The 20,250-nt window shown below is 44.7% G+C and overlaps 1 pseudogene; it reads right to left on the bottom strand.

Moving 5' to 3' along the window:
- Positions 1-4,429: 4,429 nt before the first annotated feature.
- Positions 4,430-5,172, bottom strand: LOC141487156 (uncharacterized; annotated as a pseudogene).
- Between the last annotated feature and the right edge of the window lie 15,078 nt (positions 5,173-20,250).

The following is a 20,250-nucleotide window of genomic DNA, read 5'->3' as shown; positions in this document are numbered from 1 at the left end:
AATATCGTGTGATTTGGTTATCGTGACCACAGGTACCGACAGCGCTCGAGCAAGCGTCTGCCGATACTATAGAGAAGCGTTTCGATCCGTTTCGAAACGTACCTATCCCCCTATAGCGGCGTTCGAGCACATCGCCCGTTTTTCCGTAACGCTGACGGGACCCTACGCGACTTTCGGTTTTTTTCCACTTTTCGTATAGTCCTAGTCAATATAATTTATATCCGTCGATATGATATTGTATCAGACATGAATACGCATATCGATATCGATATATCAAATATTATAGGATAAACGTTCTGACAACAGGACGTCTCGATTACAATGTTTATCGGAAAGTGTAGTGAAAATTTTGAGTAAGGCCTATACCGCTTTCTCGCCATTACAACATATGAGTTGAGACGGTGAGACGATACTGAATTAATGGGAGCAAACAGAATTTCGGAAGCGTGATAAAAAATTTTCAAAGAGAAATTTTGGCGAAAATTTCACTATACTTTCCGATATTTTCACCACACTTTTCCGTTATTTTCACCACACTTTCCGTTCATGATTATTTTCGGCCAAAATTTTCCGTCTGAAATTTTTATCTTCACGCTTTTCGAAATTCTGCTCGCTCCCAGAAGGCAGAGGTAAACTTTCATTACACTTTTCCGTTATATTTATGTTTTCACTACACTTTCCGTTATCTTTTATATTTTCACTACACTTTCCGTTCGGGTTATTTCGCCAAAATTTCCATTTCAAATTTTTATTCACGCTTCCGATATTCTGCTTGTTCGCGAAGCAGAGGTAAACTTTCATTACACTTTCCGTTATATTTATGTTTTCACTACACTTTCCGATACTTTTTATATTTTCACCACACTTTCCGTTCACGATTATTTTCGCCAAAGTTTCCATCTGAAATTTTTCTTCACGCTTTCCGAAATTCTGCTCGCACCCAGAAGGCAGAGGTAAACTTTCATTACACTTTCCGTTATATTTATGTTTTCACTACACTTTCCGATACTTTTATATTTTCACCACACTTTCCGATACTTTTATATTTTCACCACACTTTCCGTTCATGATTATTTTCGCCAAAATTTCCATCTGAAATTTTTCTTCACGCTTCCGAAATTCAGCTGCTCCCCAGAAGGCAGAGGTAAATTTCATTACACTTTCCGTTATATTTATGTTTTCACTACACTTTCCGATACTTTTATATTTTTCACCACACTTTCCGTTCACGATTATTTTCGCCAAAGTTTCCATCTGAAATATTTTCTTCACGCTTCCCGAAATTCTGCTCGCTCCCAGAATGCAGAGGTAAACTTTCATTACACTTTCCGTTATATTTATGTTTCACACTACACTTTCCGATACTTTTATATTTTTCACCACACTTTCCGTTCACGATTTTTTTTCGCCAAAGTTTCCATCTGAAATATTTTCTTCACGCTTCCGAAATTCTGCTCGCCTCCCAAAGGCAGAGGTAAACTTCATTACACTTTCCGTTATATTATATGTTTTCACTACACTTCCGTTATCTTTTTATATTTCACTACACTTTCCGTTCGGGTTATTTCGCCAAAATTTCCAATTCAAATTTTTTATTTCACGCTTCCGATATTCTGCTTGCTCGCGGAAGGCAAAGTAAACGTTCACTACACTTTCCGGTATATTTATGTTTTCACTACACTTTCCGCTACTTTTAAATTTCACTACACTTTCCCGTTTTCTTTTATATTTTCACTACACACTTTCCGTTCGGGTTATTTCGCCAAAATTTTCCATTTCAAATTTATTATCACGCTTCCGATATTCTGCTTGTTCGCGGAAGGCAGAGGTAAACGTTCACTACACTTTCCGTTATCTTTTATATTTTCACTACACTTTCCGTTATCTTTTATATTTTCACTAACACTTTCCGTTCGGGTTATTTCGCCAAAATTTCCAATTCAAATTTTTATTTCACGCTTCCGATATTCTGCTTGCTACCGGAGGCAGAGGTCGATTAAGTTTGACGATAGTCGTGTCACTAAGTGTTTCGCCGATGTTCTAAATTTACTGTATCTCTGGAGATACCCTACATTTTGGTTTTATAAAAGAGAAGACATTAGTAGATCAAGATGTTCACATGATGTGGTGCTTCTGCTGCTGCAGGTTTTTCCGGGTTTTCCTGCACTGAAAAAGCAAATGCGCCACTGGAATCATCAATGAAGTCGCCCCTCCGGAGCGTCAATTAAATTTTGTTGTTTCATAATTTCATGATTTGTATTACTTTCTTGACCTGAACTTACTTCAAAAATATAAAAAATACACACGAATTCATTTCATAAGCTTTGTGGTTCTGAAAAGAACCTTTTTTTTATGGAAACGGTAAGGACAATACAGGGGGAGGCATTAAATTCAACCGCCAAATCCGTACAAGGTTCGACCTTGCCTTTTCAGGGCGTATACAACATCCATGCTGTGACGGTTTTGCGTTTCGCATGTTCGGTATATGTTACACGGCATCTCTGATAACATTTTCGAGAAATACTTTGAGTACTCCACGAGTTTCTTCAGTATATCAAACCCGAAATACGTTTAACACCACCTCGACGGGCTAATCTTCTAATGGCAGGTTTCGTTATTCCTTGGATATTATCACGCAATACTTTACGATGACGTTTCGCTCCTCCTTTTCCTAAACCTTTACCTCCCTTGCCACGACCAGTCATTTCGAATGTTAAGAATAAATTATATACTGCACGATACGAATGAAATACTGTTAGTGATACTAACGACAGACTTCGACTAAAGTTCTACACCGAACTCGGTCGGGTTTTGTTAAATTTCATGACTCCGCCCACAACTGGAAATCGGACCAATGGCGTCTCGTCTAGATGGTATATAATAGTTGGCGTGTATAAGCCGACTCAGTTCATATGTTGTCCGTCTATCGTTCGGTATACATTTCGTTCGTTACAATTCGCAATAGGTTTTGAAAATGGCTCGTACCAAGCAGACCGCTCGTAAATCGACTGGAGGTAAAGCTCCGAGAAAACAATTAGCTACTAAAGCAGCTCGCAAAAGTGCACCGGCTACGGGAGGTGTTAAAAAACCTCATCGTTACAGACCCGGTACTGTTGCTCTCCGAGAAATTCGACGTTATCAGAAGAGTACTGAATTGTTGATTAGGAAATTACCCTTTCAACGTTTAGTTCGAGAAATCGCTCAAGATTTCAAAACCGATTTACGATTCCAAAGTTCAGCCGTCATGGCTTTGCAAGAAGCTAGCGAGGCGTATTTGGTAGGACTCTTCGAAGATACGAATTTGTGCGCCATTCACGCCAAGCGCGTTACCATTATGCCCAAAGACATTCAGTTAGCAAGGAGAATACGCGGAGAACGAGCTTAATTTCATATATATATATCCCAATATATATTGAAAATATATACAAAAAAAAGGTTCTTTTCAGAACCACAAAATGCAATTGATGAAAGAATTCGTTTATCGATAGATATGAATGAATGAATGAATGAATGTATGATATTTTCAATAACTCGCATCACGTAAATATTAAATCACGGGTGTTTGCAGAACATGTTCAGTATGATCCAAATATGGATTATAATACTGAAATTTTTACTTTCCGAAACGAATCTTTCGAAAAGATCATTTTTAGAAACGGCTGAGATAAATAACGAAAAACAAGCGATCACTGAATGAAAGATCGCTCATAACATCACCATCTTTTCGTAAATTTCCTCTGATTCATATTTTTGAATACCTGGCATAAATCTCGAGTGACTTTTTGTAATATACCCTATACCAAAAATGAATCGTTCTCGAGATATTCGATCGTTTATACAGAAAAAGTAGGTATTATTCGGTTCTCGAGCCATTTCCCTATAAAATTGAAAACAAGTCTCATAGAATACATAAGCTATTATTGATTCATCAAAATATTACATTCCGTCGTCTTGTAGGAGGAGTAACATTTCCAAAATGATGAACGAGGTATTAGAGTCGATGAGTAATTCTGAAGATATAAAAATCAGTGATTTCTCAAATGGAACACCCTTAGTTTGGAAATCTCGAAATGATTTTGACTCATTTTCCTGAAACGATCCCAATATCAGAAAATAAGTCAACTGTTCACAAGACATATTTCAATGAAATAGAAAGACAGAGCAATATTTTTTAATTTTTACTCTTTTACGAAATTATTCGATTCATATCAATTCGATAGTCGGCGGCGGCGGCGGAAGAAATATTATTTATCTATTTTTTTTCTGTTTATAGGGATAGGCTAGGTAGGTAGTTCTGACTATTTATTTATATATTTGTTGGACAGTTGAATTATATACGAATTCTTGTAAAAAAAATTGTGGCCCTGAAAAGGGCCATTTGTTTTCTTAGACTTCGTCGCCGGAGAGAGAAGTCAACTGATAGAAGAATTTACTTCTTCTTTTTTGGAGAGGCAGCTTTTTTGGCTTTCGGAGAAGATGCCGATGCAGGGGTTTCTTTCGCGGTTTTCGGTTTGGTGCTTTCGGCTTTTTTGTTGGTCCTTTGTTAGTTTTCTTTGCTTTCGAAGGAGACTTGGTTTTACTAGCAGAAGTCGCGGACGAAACCTTAGAAGCGACGGTCTTTTTATCCTCGGCAGTTACCTTTTTAGGCTTGGCTGCGGCAGCCGCTTTCTTTTCCGGAGAGGCTTTCTTACCTTTCGGTGATGCAGCAGCCTTCTTGCCGGTTTTAGCTTTTTCACCAGCTACGCGTTTAACGGGAGTTTTTTTGGCCTTCGCACCGGCCGTACCGGACGTTTTCTTTTCGGTAGCCGACGGTTTTGCCGAACCAGAAGATGCCGATGCCAATTTGAACGACCCCGATGCACCTTTTCCTTTAGTTTGTACTAATGATCCGGAAGCAACCGCAGATTTAAGATATTTCTTGATGAAAGGTGCCACTTTTTCTGCGTCAGCCTTATAATTCGCCGCAATATATTTTTTTATGGCTTGTAAAGAGGAACCACCCCGTTCCTTCAATCCTTTAATAGCGTTATTAACCATTTCCGACGTAGGTGGGTGAGAAGGTTTACTTCTTGGATTTTTAACTTTCTTTTCTTTCTTCGCAGTAGACTGTGCCTGCGGCGACGAAGATGAATTAGCCGAAGCCGAAGAATTCTGATTTTCTATGTCTGCCATAGTAAAAAAACAACTGACAATATATTCTCGGAAGATAGATGCTACACTCGTTAGGCGTCTAGAGAGAATGATGTAGTCCTCTGGTGTTCCGTTTGTTTAAATATTCTGGGTCGAAGCACAGGCGGACGGGAGACTGAACGCTCGACATTCTCGTTAGACACGATATTGACGGCTTCCATTCTGCTGTCGAAATGTTCGCATCAACTTCTTTACGAAATCAATGCCGGTTTCCTATTTAGACTTCGACTAGCACAATAACGTGGATAGATTCTACGTATTCCGAAAATATTTTCTGATAAGAAAAAGCTAATATTAAACCTCGACAACTCACAGTAAATTACAATGAAATATGAAGTATTGATGATTTTGACGTAACTCCAGACAATTCCTTTCCGAAAATACTCGTAATCGATGATCTGGAAGGAACCTTCGAATAAATATCATAGGCGCGACTGTCTATAGAAACATGATACATTAGCCGATAATACTCGATAAATACACGAGTGAATAGGGGCATCGAAGAGACCTCGTGTCTACCTTCATACACGACTATAACCAAGAACCGACGCTTCTAATAGCATCAACATTTTCAAAAATTATCCCTATAAAAGTGTTCGATGAAAACGGCATTCGAATAATAACGAACGTTATTAATGTTATATTCGATAAGATATAATCATCGTAATATACTTTCAATAAAAAGGTCGATACTACAACACGAACGAACGAACGAACGAACGACGATACTGTGAGCTCTATCTATAACGGAGTAATACACACCCACCCCCACCCGAAATATATAAATCGTCAATGTTATAGTCGAAATCAGAAATGCTAATCATAAACGTTTTTAGACAACATATTAGCACGTAAATAAAAAACACGTTAAAAAATAACATAAGTAATAGAGTACATGACTAGTATAACAGTAACGAACGTTAACTTTTTAGGTTGATAGGTAGGTAAGCACCATCTAAATATAGGTGGCAAAATTATTTATTATCATCGCGCGTTTCACGAAAGGAGGTAACAATGTACTGATAACAAGGCAACCCAACCGAGTGAGACCTAGCGCCCTAGCAAAAATAAATTATCATTCAGCGTCGAAACGATATTGTAAGAATTCTTTCATAAATATTTTGTGGTTCTGAAAAGAACCGTTTTTTTTTAAGAATGTATATCGTAGACCGGAATAAGTAAATTATTTCGAACTGGTATATTTCGTAACTGCTTTGGTGCCTTCGCTGACGGCGTGCTTCGCCAATTCACCAGGAAGTAACAGACGTACTGCAGTCTGAATTTCTCTGCTCGTAATAGTCGATCGCTTGTTATAATGAGCAAGACGGGAGGCTTCCGCTGCGATACGCTCAAATATATCATTTACGAAACTGTTCATGATGCTCATCGCTTTACTGGATATTCCGGTATCGGGATGGACTTGTTTCAATACTTTGTAGATATAAATTGCGTAACTTTCCTTCCTCCTCCTCTTCTTTTTCTTATCGGTCTTCGATATATTCTTTTGGGCCTTTCCGGCCTTCTTCGCAGCCTTTCCACTAGCTTTGGGTGGCATTCTGAAAATTTAATTTCGTCAATATCAAACAAACAAGTACTATCGTGCAGGTTTGCTTTCGACTCAATGTAAAAGACGCCCCCCCCATGCCCCTCCCGGGTTGTGTGCCCAGGTCGCAAGCTCCCTCCTTACGGAAATGCTTCCGCAGGTTTGGACCTGGCGACCCTTTCCTTCCACCCCCGTTTCTTAAGGAAACGGTCCTCAATCCAGCTGCTGGCACTTCAGCAAGATTGATATCTAACCTCTTTTGGTTGGAAACCAGCCTTTAGGTGCTTTTATTTCCCTATCTAACTTCTCGGTTTAAATTTTATTTGGCTCTTGTTTGTCGCGGTATTCCTAATTGAATTTTTGCATGGGGGCCCCCAAAGCTAACGGCGGCCATAGTTGTAATAGTCGGGCTTTTCCCAGTGAAGCTGAGAAATGTGATTTTGAAATTGAATCGCGGTTTTCCTGTAAGAGAATATATGGTTAATACACTTAAGATTTTTATACTTGCCTGAGCCGCCTGACGGCGACTCGTGGGGGCGGTCTCTGATTTTGTCTTGTCGGCCTTGGATGTTTGTCCCTTTCTCGGAACCTGGGGTCATCCATGTTCAACGCATCGTGTAGATCGCGAAACGCTGGATTTGAGTGCGATCTGATTCTATCGAACATGCTTTCTGCATGTTCTCTCATATACACGTCCACATACTGCGTGTCCAGTCCTAGATCTCTGTATATGAATCTGTTCGGGATGTAATACGGTGCATTTACGGCGGCCCTTACGCTCGTGTTCATAAATGCTTGGATCTTCTTTCTGTATGTCTGCGCGCACTGGCCCCAGGCAGTGCATGCGTACAGAATTATCGGCATTAGGATCGTTCTGATCATCAGTAGTTTGACTTTCAGTGCCATGTTACTACTTCTTCCTATGATCGGCGCCAGGCGTCTTCTGGCCTGTTTGGCCATTCCAATTCTCTGTTGTACGTGTTCCTGGAATGTTAACTTCTTGTCTAGGATGACCCCGAGATATGTTGCTTTGTTTGTCCACGGAATCTCTTGTCCGTTGAAGATGACGTTGCCTTCCGGTTGTACGAACCTGCGGGTGAACAGTATCGCCTGACTCTTGTCAGGGTTGATACTGATCTTCCACAGGTTAGCCCACTCCTCTAATCTGTCTGCCTGTTGTTGCAGGTATCTTGTTACGAGTGCTTGACTCCTAGATCTCGCCAGCAGGGCCGTGTCGTCCGCGTAGAGTGCCAACTTGTTAAAGTTGTTCTCTGGCTTGGGCACGTCTGCCGTGTATACGGAGTAGAGGTGTGGCGAAAGGACTGCACCTTGCGGGACTCCTGCCTCCAGTAGTCGAACTGTTGATAATTCGTCTCCTACTCTGCATCGGCATCGCCTGTCAGCTAGAAAAGACTGGATTAATCTTACCATTGGTTTGGAGTATCCGAAATCGCTCATCTTGGCTAGTAGCCCGTCGTGCCAAACTCTGTCGAACGCCTTGGAGACGTCTAGGAAGATAGCTCCGGTGTTGTGTCCTTTGCCAAGGTTGAAGCCTTCTGTCGCAAATTCCACTACCCTCAGGACTTGTAGCTCTGTTGAGTGCTCTGATCTAAAACCGAATTGTTCGTTGGGGAGGATCCCTAACTCTCTGGTTTGTTCTTCCAGTCTCTTCAGGATGACGCGTTCCGCCACTTTGCTTATGGATGGCAGTAAGCTTATTGGCCGGTGGTTCGCTGGAAACAGGTGGTTCTTCTTGGGCTTTGGTATGTGGATTACCGTTGCCTCTTTGAACTGGTACGGGAAGTGTTGCAGTCTGAGTATAGCATTTATGATGTTGGTTATGGCTGCTATACCCTTTCGCGGCAGCACTTTCAGTGCTCTATTTGTTATGTTGTCTGGGCCTGGTGCTTTCCGAGTGATAAGGTGCCTCAGAATGTCTTTCACTTCCTCAGGCGATGTCGGGGCCAGGGGTTGCGCATTATCTGTTCGTCGGTTGAGCCTCCGTACCGTTCTTTCCACCTGGTTTTCTATTTCCTCTACCTCGTCTGTGAACGGGACGTCATTCTCTTTGCACTGCCTTTCGAAGTTGTCCGCGAATGCTTCCGCCTTCTCCTGGTCAGTGTAGACTATTCCTTGCTCGCCGTGTATTGGTGGGCAGGGTTGTCGCGGTCCGTTCCTAAGTTTCTTCTGCATTTGCCACGCAGATCTATCTTCTGTGGCCAGCTCTTCCAGACGGGTGGTCCATTGTCTTTCTCGGATCGCTTTCAGCTCTTCTTTCAGTATCCTGTTTGCTCTATTCATGCACCTTTTGTCCATCGGTGCACGTGTTCTTTGGTACTGTCTTTTCAGGCGTCTTCTTATTCTGATTAGTTCCATCGTTTCTGGTGGAAGGTGCTCTTGGAAGTTAAAGCGCGTGGCTGGGACTTCCCTCGCGCTTCTTTCCGTTGTTTGTGTGATCGCCTGCTGAAGCTGGTCCGTGGCGTTCTCCAGATCTGTTTTTGTTTCGATGCGTGGTATCTCACCCAGCGCGTCGTGTATGGTTCGTTGGAATCTTGTCCAGTCTATGATTCGCTTCGTTGGGTTGTCTGCTTCCACTTCTCCCCTTCCTATTGTGAATAGGATGGGGTTGTGGTCTGACGACCCTTCCTCTAGTACTTCCATCTCCGTAGTATCGATGTTTTGTACTAGCGCGATGTCAAGAGTGCTTGGGACTGCGTCTGCTTGCGGGTAGTACGTTGGGCTGTTCGGTGCTACTACCTCGATGTCCTCAAATTCGTCTAGTAATCTTACTATATCTCTGCCTCTTGTGTTTGCGAACCTACAGTTCCAGTCTGGCGACTTTGCGTTGAAGTCGCCGATGGCCACTGTGGGATGGTGATCTGGGAATAATTCTGCCAAGTCGGTTCTTTCTATTCTTCTACCTTGCGGGGGTAGGTATACCGACGATATTTTCAGCTGCTCGTAGCGTCTCACGTTGACTCTAACTGCTACTGCTTCGCCGATTTGGGTTTCCGGTCTTCTTTCTTCGTTTTGCGCTAGGTCTGTTTTGACTAGTAGCGCAACGCCTCCCGCGGCGTTGCGCCCCCCTGGCCTGTCTGTCCTGTACATGTTATATCCTGGGATGCGGTAGCTCTTTTCGCTTCTTATCCGTGTCTCCTGGAGCGCCATGACGTCTATTTCTAGGCGCGATAGTAGCTCCAGTAGCTCGTTTCTTCTTTCTGTGAAACCGTTGATGTTCCACGATCCTACGACTAGTCTTCCAGGCACTCGTGCTGGCATTACTGTCGTCCGGGTGTTTGGATTAGGGCTGCTAAGACCGCTTGCGCGATCTTTTGCTGCTCAGTCGTCAGATTTCCTAGAATTTGGATCAGCTCGCTTCCTCCGGTTTGTTGTGCCTTTGGTGCTGGCTTTCTCTGAGCTGTTTGTTGCCGGGGCCTCTGACTCTCCGTTTGTCGAGGCCTGTTTCCTGTTGATTGCGAGGGTCTTGGTTTGGGGAACATTCTGCATCCCCTGTAGCTTGCCGGATGCGCACCCAGGCAGTTTGCGCATTTGGCCGGCTCTTCCCTTTGCTTTTGGCATTCTCTAGTCTCGTGTTGTTCACCGCATTTTACGCAACGTGCGGTTGCGTGGCAACATCTCTGTGCATGCCCGAAGTACTGGCATCGGTGGCACTGCCTTATCTCTCTCTTGTTAATTCTTTGCGGCTCCGCCCGCACGATCAGATTTACGCATGTTCTCAATGCGTATATTTTGTCCTGGTCTTTAGGTACTTTGACCAGGAATAGTGGCAGAATTTGTCTGGTTTTTCTGGACGTCATTCTGTGACATTCCAGAACCTCAAAGCCTTGTCTGGTGAGATCTGCCGCGACGTCCGCGTCCTCCACGTTCTCCGGTATCCCCCGGATCACTGCGTGGAGTGGGATTTCTTTCTTAAGGGTGAACGTGTGGAATTCCAGGCGGAATTCTTCCATGTATCTGGTGGCTTTGCGCCACTCTTCTTCGTTGTTTGCGTAGATGTAGATACCATCTCTAGTAAGTCTTGCCTTGTTATATCCTATTTTACGGGCTTCGAGACCTCTGGAGATTTCATTCCACCGTTTGCTGTCATGGACAACTATTGGTGGTGGTGACATGGGATTTGTTTGTTTCGGGTGCGTGACCGCGTTTGTTGATCCTCCTTGTTCGCTTGGCCTGTCCTCGGTTTGCCTGGGGGTTGGCCAGACTGGGACCTCCGGAGTTTTGCGTTCTCCGGTTGGTATGATTGCTGGTATGTTCCCAGTAATGGACGTCTCTTCCGGTTTTGTTGTTTCCTCTGTCTCCATTTCCGTTTCCTCCGGTTTCTTTTGTAATACGACAAGTCGCGAGGTTCTCTTCCTTGCTTTCCTCGCCTTTCTCGTTTCGGCCTTTTCGAATCCGTCTTCTGTCTCCGTATCTGTGGTGTTTTCAGGCTTTCTTTGCCTCTTCTGGGAGGCTTCTTTTTTTTTTCCGTTTCCTTGATGACGGCGGTGTCTATTTTCTTGTCTTTTTCTTTTTCCTCTTGTTTTGGTTTTGCTGGGGCTTTGCTTTTGATTTCTTCCTTGTTCTTCTCCTGCGATTTTTCGGCAGGTTTTGTCCTATCCTCTTGCCTTCTTCTGAGGGCTGCGTTTTCGGCCAGTAGTAGGTCGAATTTCTTGTTCATGTCAGCCATTTGGCTGACCAGCTTGTCCAGTGTGTCTCTTAGCTTTGCGTTGTCTTCTTTTAGAGCTTTGTTTTCAGCTTCCATTTTTTACGGTCTGTGTGGAGTGGACTCCCTGAAAATAAGTGGATTAAAATTCTAATATTATATTTAGTTCTAAGAAGAACTGAATTCTCTTTATCAGTTCTGATAAGAACTGTTGTTTGTGTGTCTCTTAAACACTTCACAGTTTGCCTCCTTAGGTGGTCCTTCACAGGTAAACTTTCACTTCTAGTCGATGTTGCCTCTACGAGCTCTCGATGTCGAATGTGTAAAAGACGCCACTCTGTCGTCACTATTTCAGATAGTAACTGGAACTCTAGTAGGCTCCGCCCACCGGAAAGTTGAGCGTTCGAGAACGCCCATTGGTCGGTAGGACGGTATTAATACAGGTCGATTCTATATAGAAATCATTGTATAGAAAGCTACTGTTAGAGCAACATCGAATAATTCTCAGTGAATTCTTTAAATTTATCCGATATATAATACTAATCTACGATTCGACATGTCTGGACGTGGAAAAGGAGGTAAAGTTAAGGGAAAGGCAAAGTCCCGTTCCAGTCGGGCTGGACTCCAATTCCCAGTAGGACGTATTCATCGACTCCTTCGTAAGGGAAATTATGCCGAACGAGTTGGTGCCGGCGCCCCGGTTTACTTAGCCGCAGTAATGGAATATTTGGCAGCTGAAGTCTTGGAATTGGCCGGTAATGCGGCTCGCGATAACAAAAAAACCCGTATCATTCCTAGACATTTACAGCTGGCCATTCGAAACGACGAAGAACTCAATAAATTGTTATCAGGAGTAACCATTGCTCAAGGTGGTGTTTTGCCCAATATTCAGGCGGTTTTGTTACCGAAAAAAACCGAAAAGAAGGCATAAGTACACATTTCCTGAGAGAGGAAAGCGACAAATAAAATATCGGCCCTTATCAGGGCCACAACGATTTTCTCTAATGAATTCGACAATTGCATATATTTTTTTTTTATTTTCTTGTCATCGCTTTTCGATACAATTGTTGACGCAGCACGATATGCGATTGTTTCTTTCTTGCTTGCGCATATTTACGTATACATGTATACATGATTAATAATATTATTATTGTTCAACTTCTTATTTTCGTGCCGAAACAAGTGATTTCTATTTGCTGAAATCAAATATCAGAATGTCTGTACGTTTATTCGTGATGAAAATAAAATGTATGCAGTAATATCAGATTTAGGTATACAAATGAATAAACATAACAATATCCATAGAAATATTATACATTCTTGTTCGTGGAATTACAATATAGACAATCATGAGTAAATTGGAATGAATAAATGAAACAAAAAAAAATTATACCTAATTAAATTATATAGCATAGATGAATGCATACATACATTTCAATATCTGCAGAAATGAATGACGAGTATATAAAAATAGGTTGTTATTATTATTCATAGTAATTTGTGAAATGGGATAGATGAATATTATAAGCATAAAACAATAATATTTGGACAGTGGTTCATTAACCTTCGATCAGTTTATGAATATTCATTTTTTCAATTTTTTCTTTACGTACAAATGGTATCGCGTTTTAAAGCGGCGTTTCAGAAAAGTTTCATATGTAATTTCTATTGGTGAATAATTGAATAGTTTGGGAGCTACCTAGCTAGCTAGCTAGATACCAGTAGCTTCCCTGTCCTATAGATTTAGAAACCGAGTGGTATATAATCTAATTGTACAGATCGTTCTTCTCTTTTCTTCTTCGTATACAGATGTAGTAAGGTTGAAATTAATAATTTCGTTAAGTATACAGGATAAAATGAAGCAATTATTCAGGTAATCAAAAGAATGACAGATAATGCTTAAAATTAGATGGGTATATCGTTCGAATTTAATTTGGTAATTCGTTAATTATTACTCACACCAAAGTAAAGTATATAAATCGAATTCGTTTTGAAAACAAATTGTGGTTCTGAAAAGAACCGTTTTTTTTTTTAAATTTCTCGTCGGAATATGAATCTAACCGCCGAAACCATATAATGTACGCCCTTGACGTTTGAGAGCGTATACTACGTCCATGGCCGTGACGGTTTTTCTTTTGGCGTGTTCTGTATATGTTACCGCATCTCTGATAACATTTTCGAGAAATACTTTGAGTACTCCACGAGTTTCTTCGTATATCAATCCGGATATACGTTTTACACCTCCACGACGAGCTAATCTTCTGATGGCAGGCTTCGTAATTCCTTGAATATTATCTCGCAACACTTTGCGATGTCTTTTTGCTCCGCCTTTTCCTAATCCCTTTCCTCCTTTTCCTCTACCAGTCATTTTGTGTAATACAAACGGAAGATTATAGAGAAAAAAAGTACGAGCGAAATACGTTATTACTACTTCGAATGCTCGAGAACAACTGAAGGCCGTCGGCGCTGGAAATGTCGCCAGGACGGTACCCGGAGCGGTCCTGAAGTGATACCGGCTGGGTGTGGATTTGCAACGGACCATCCGCTCCTGGGCCGCCTGTCGCACGCAGACCAGAGCCGGCAGGTGCTAGGCCGCCGGAGGATCTATACGGAGCTCCGTCCTCGCTCCCCGAGTTCGGAACGTCGCGGTTTCCCTGCATTGCTGCGATCTTCCTTTTCATACACAAGATCTGCGATTCTATTATATGTTCCCTATTCACTATCTATCTAATGGGCGCCGCGGGGGTGCAACTGGCCACCACGATGGCACTAGGCCGGACCAGAGGGTTCCCTACGATCCCTAAACCTAGCCGACACACTATCGCGATTTGACCTACCTAGCTCCCTAAACCCGAAGGAAAGAGACTGCCTCCGGAGGCGCACGGTCGCTTTAAAGCCCCCAGATATCAGTGCAATGGGACAGCCCACGTAGACTGCCCCTTAGATATGCTGGGTCGGCGTACCCTCCGATGTATTCAAGCCTGGGTAGGCCAAATACGTCCAAGAAGGCCGGCTAGTGGGTCCCTCGGTGCGGCGTGACGCCGAAGTAGCAGATTTCGAATTCTTTTTATAAGGTAGTCCTAAAAAGGACAAGTTTGAACTAACAAGTTCAGTTTAGAGTCGGTTTACAGCTCCTGAGAGACACTGTTGGTGTTTTATTATCCTGGAAATCTCCTTGGTACAACGATGGGGATGTATATGTACACCTCGGTATATATCTATGTGTATTTATATAGTTGGACGTCCAAGCTCCTAGGAAAACTCCTCTTTGGAAAAAAAACTCCAGTAGTGTTGTTGCCTTGAAAAAGGCAAATTTGGGCAGTTATTTATGTCGAATTCACTTCGGGAAGTAATTTGGGGTGTTTGTTTTTACTTCCCTAATCTCAGTATAAAGAAACTACTGCCGAAGACTCCTTTACAATTCCAAAAACTATAATTAGCCAACTTCCAATAATTCAGGTCAAAAACGCTCGATGTTTACTTTACAATGCTCAGAGTCAGACTCAGCTGCCCTAACCCGCGAAGCCGTCTATATTTATCCATACGCGGCGCGCGCGCGTAGGCTCCGCCTACTAGCTATCCTTCCCTTCGCCTTCTCTGATTCGCTAATCTTCGCGATACATATACTGAATTATTGGACGTTGGTAACACCCCCCCGCTTTAAGGAGTCGCTTGTAGTTTCTTTAAAACCGAGACCAGGAAGTACTCTTTATTAGGGAAATACTCAAAACAATCTTTTTACAATAAGTCCTTAACCTAATTTACAATATTTTATCCCCCTTAACCTAAGTTTTTAACAAAATACATCACTCAGCTTCCTTGCCTGTCCCTCCTCTCAGGCTCTGCTGGCAACAACAATAATTACACAAGGGATCTTACTTATCTTATACCTAAGCTATTTAATCTACATGCGCCGAGCGCGGGTCAAGGTGCTCCTGACCTTCTCGCGGAGGTGGGGCAGGTCTCAGATCGTCCGTGTGGATGACCCGGTCTACACCACCTTTATTCACCACGTATGTGTTAGGACCCAACTGCCTCTGGACTCGACACGGAGTTGTCCACGTTGGCCCAAAGTTCTTCCGAGCTCTCTTGTCGTAATTTCGACACAGCACCCACTGGCCCGGCACGAACACGACAGCCGGCACTTTGTTCTTATCCGGGAACCGTTTATTGCGATACGCAGCCGAGCTCTGCTGTGCTTCCTCTACGCGTTGGGCACGGTCCTCATTATGAGGCCTTCGTCTCCTTTGTAGGGGAGTGTCCCAATCGCCAGGCCGAGGCAACTCGTAGCCTAGCAGGAGCTGGCAGGGAGTGACATTCGAAGCCGCGTTGGTACGGGTTCGTAAGTTGAAGATAATTTCCGGGAGACATCGCTCCCAGTGCGATTCGTCTTTACCTATCAAGGCAGCCCGCAGCATCTTCTTCAGCTCCTGAACCCGTCTTTCTACAGGGTTAGCCTGTTGGTGGTACCCGGGGCTAGTCCGCGTCGCGATCTCATTCCGTTGGCAGTACTGTTCCCAGTTCCTGCCCAAGAACATCGCGGCACTATCCGTGATCACCACCTCCGGGAACCCCCACCGATAGCAGATCTCCTGCGCAAGAAATTCAATCACGGTGGCCGACTGAACAGACTCTGCGGTGCGGGCCTCTACCCATTTGCTGAAGCAGTCGGTGGCCAATATGATATACCTATTACCCTTTTCCGTAGGGCTATAGGGGCCAAGTACGTCAATTGATACCATCTGCCAGGGACGGTCTGGCTCATTCGGCCGTAGGGGGGCGGCTTCCTGGGGAGGACTCCGCTTCGTTGTTGCGCAAGTCAGACACGTGTTCACATATGCGGAGACCTGCTTCCGCATATTAGACCAGTAGAAATGTCTACTGATCTGATTCTGGGTTTCTTCTACTCCGGGGTGACCTGCTTGATCATGATAACGCCGGATTAACTGATCCCAGCAGCGCCTTGGGACCAGTAACCTCTTGGCATCCTGGTTAGGTCCCACATAGTACAATAAATCACTTTCCATTTGGAAATCATGCAGGATCCGTTTCTCGTATTCGGTCGGATTAGGGTTCGCTCTGGCCCTCTCGATCCGGAGCCTAAAACGTCTTACGCTATCACTACTACGTTGCAGTTCAGCGACCTCCTCGAACCAGGTCTGTATCTGATTCAACGTCTCGGGGTCGCTGGCCTGTACGCAGACCAAGTCGCATACGTTAAATAGCTCGCCCAACTCGTCCGCGAGCTGAAGCAGGATCTCATCCTCCGCTTCGTCAGGTGTCTCCATTTCTTTGTGAGGAAAGAACATCCTCTCTACGTCGGTATCAAGGTCCATATTTGTTTGGGGCTGGGTCGGATTTCGGGACAGAAAGTCAGGTAGCTGATTCCTCTTACCTGGTATGTGTTCCACCCTGAAATCATATTCCTGTAGGAGCAAAGACCAGCGAGTCAGCTTGGCTTTCTCATCCTTCATCTTGTCTAACCACAGCAGTGCCGAATTATCGGTGAACAAGGTAAAGCTCCCATCCTGGAGATAATGCTTGTACTTTTTAATCGCCCACACCACCGCAAGGCATTCGGTCTCATTGATATGATATTTCCTTTCGGTGGCGTTTAGCTTGGCGCTACTATAAGCGATTATCCTCCTATTACCTCCTTGGGGGTCTATTTGGAACAATACGGCGCCAATGCCAATATGGCTGGCGTCCGTCTGGAGGCCATATGGTAAGTGGGGGTCAGGTCGCGCTAACTCTAACGGCTGGGAAACGGCTTCCTTTATTGCCTGGAAGCTGTCTTGCGCTTCCGAGGTCCAGAGAAACCTTTTCTTTCTATCGATAAGGTCGGTCAGCGGTGCGGCTATCTCGGCAAAATTCGGGATGTATTCCCTAAGCCATCCGGCGGTGCCCAAGAAGGCGCGCACCTGCTTTATATTACTGGGCGCTGGGAACTCCTTTACGTTTAAAACGTGTTGCTCCTGCGGCTTATTCCCATCCTTGGATACGACCCGGCCGAGGTAGTTCAAGGTGCTAGACCCGAACTGGCACTTGGATGGGGACAGCCAGAGCCCATGAAGCCTCAGTCGCTCCAATATCAGCTGCAAGTGACCGCAGTGCTCCTGTAGATCATGTGAATATACAATGATGTCGTCCAGGTAGACCTTGCAGAACTTGTCTACAAAACCTACCAAGACTTCCGACATCAGTTTCTGGAACACGGCAGGCCCATTCTTGAGTCCAAAGCTGAGAACCTTGAACTCGTACACCGCTCCATCCGGTCCTCCGAATGCGGTGTACTTCCTAGACTCCTTGTCCAATGGGGCCTGCCAGAAACCGTTCCTTAGATCTAAGGTTGTGAAGATGGATGCCCTACCCATCTCTCGCACCGTCTCCTGAATTGGGGGTAGATAGGGGGCCTCCGTTATAATCAACTTGTTTATCTGTCTATAATCTACACAGAACCGGAGTTTCCCCCCTTTCTTGGGGACCAAGACTACTGGCGAGCAGTAAGGAGAGGTGCTTCGGGCAATCACTCCTGCCTCTAATAATTTAGAGATTTCGTCATGGACGATTGCCTTCCGCACCTCCGACATTTTTCCATAACGGGACTGTCGGAAGGGCCTCTCCTCCTTCACTCTTATCTTATGTACCGTAGCCTTGGTTTGGGGCTGACGAATTGTCTCCTCGAAGACATCTGGGAATTGTTTTAAAATCGGGAGGAGCTTATCCTTGCTCTCGGGGGAAAATTGAGAGTCTTCCAACTCCAGCGGGATATCCTTCCTTAAGAAATTTCTTTGGCTTGGGTACGTTTCAAAATAAATGCACAATCTGGGGGCTTGCCCCAAATAGATTGACCCTCTGCCTACATCTATAGTAGCTTCAGTTTTCTTAAGGAAAGGAAGACCCAAGATTATTTGCTCCTGCAACTTGGTAAGGACCGTAAATTTAATCTGGAACTTCCGTTCTTCGATTTCCACTGGCAGCGTGATCTGGCCTAAACTCTGGCTTATGTTGCTTTCGCAGCCCATGAACACCGTAGCCGGGTTCGGAAGTCTGGTTAAATCCATATGAGCGATCACGCTAGCTTGAATGAAATTACTGGAAGCTCCAGTATCAATAAGGGCGGGCAGAGTCGTGGAATTGACTGTGCAAGGGATCCTAGGGAGGTTCCTCCCTATCAGAGGGCGTTCTTCGGCTAGAGACATGTAACACTCCAGCTCAGTGAAGTTTGGGGAGTTTTTGCAGTGGTTCTCAACTATTGGGGCCTTCGGCTCTCCACTGCTAGATGCTCCAGCCCCATCTAGTTTTCCACCTGCTCCGAGGACATCGCTTCCACCACGTTATTGTGGCGTTCACGACGCTCATTGCTCGCTGCCTGCCTGGGTGCTGATCTATCTTGATCAGCAGCCCGCTGTGGGGGACGGTAAATCTCCGCAGAGCCAGCACCCCGATTGTTGTTCCACCCTCCTTGGTTGCGGACTACATTGCCTGAGTTCGGACCCGTCAAGGTGCGATCGGTTTGGGGGTTTATGCTTCTATGCATTTGTTTGGACAACCTCAAGTCCTCCTCAATGTTGCTAGCGTCTTGTATCAAATTCTCAATGTTTACCAACTGCTTGCCCCGAAAGAAGCAACGCAGCTCAGGTGAAAGTAGTTGGGCTATGATCTGCAAGACCTCCCTTTCCTGCCCGCCAGGAAACAGCCTTTTTGCTAGTCCAAACTTTTTAATTATAAATACGTCCGCCTTCGTATTTCGGTCTTGTCCTTCCCCATAGAACTTTGCCGTGAGCTTTGCGATCAGCTCAGGGCTGGCGTATTTCTGAATTAGTCTCGCCACCATCATCGACCAGGTGATTTGGGTCTGTGAATATATTGCTGCCCATTTAGAAGCGTCTCCAGTGAGCTGAGCAAACAGTATATGTACCCAGTCTCCTTCCGGAACATCACTCCTCACCAACTCCGTTGAAAGCTTAGAAATAAAAACTTCCGGGTCTTCGTTTTCGCTTCCGGAAAACGTCGGGAGCCTAAACCTTTCGAAACGGCTATTATTCGGCTTTTGGGCTTGGCTGAGCACTCTACATAGCATAGCCGACAGCCTATCAATCGAATCCTCTTGACTCTCTCGCCTTCCAGACTCTTGCCCAAGAGGCTGAAAAGTCACGTGTCTATTTATCTCTGGGCGCCACTGGCTATTTGGTACAAGGCCTGCAGCCAGAGCAGGCTCCTCTCGCGGGGGACTCATAAGTCCTCTGCTTGCCCTTGGAAGGGTCCAAGTCGTTTGGAGTGAAGGTGGGGACCCAATCTCACTGATTATCCGAAAGGATGCTCCTTCCGCATCCCTAAGGGTATGGTCAAGGCTTTCTTGAGCGGTCCCCTCGCCTTCCTCCTCAAACGTGGAAGTAAGACTCCTAAAGGGAGTCTCTAGACCTCCCTTATTCTCAAAACGCTCCTCGTTCGTCGCAGAAGCTCGTTCTTTCCTCGATGCCTCCTCCTGGAGACGCAAAAATGCCCCACGTTGGGCGCCATGTCGCCAGGACGGTACCCGGAGCGGTCCTGAAGTGATACCCGGCTGGGTGTGGATTTGCAACGGACCATCCGCTCCTGGGCCGCCTGTCGCACGCAGACCAGAGCCGGCAGGTGCTAGGCCGCCGGAGGATCTATACGGAGCTCCGTCCTCGCTCCCCGAGTTCGGAACGTCGCGGTTTCCCTGCATTGCTGCGATCTTCCTTTTCATACACAAGATCTGCGATTCTATTATATGTTCCCTATTCACTATCTATCTAATGGGCGCCGCGGGGGTGCAACTGGCCACCACGATGGCACTAGGCCGGACCAGAGGGTTCCCTACGATCCCTAA

Source organism: Leptinotarsa decemlineata, unplaced genomic scaffold (genome assembly GCF_025532065.1).
Source record: "Leptinotarsa decemlineata unplaced genomic scaffold, Ldec_3_MD MMD2_tig00078404, whole genome shotgun sequence".
Classification (NCBI taxonomy): domain Eukaryota; kingdom Metazoa; phylum Arthropoda; class Insecta; order Coleoptera; family Chrysomelidae; genus Leptinotarsa; species Leptinotarsa decemlineata.
Note: the sequence above shows the minus strand (reverse complement) of the source record. Positions and strands in the feature narration are given on the sequence as shown.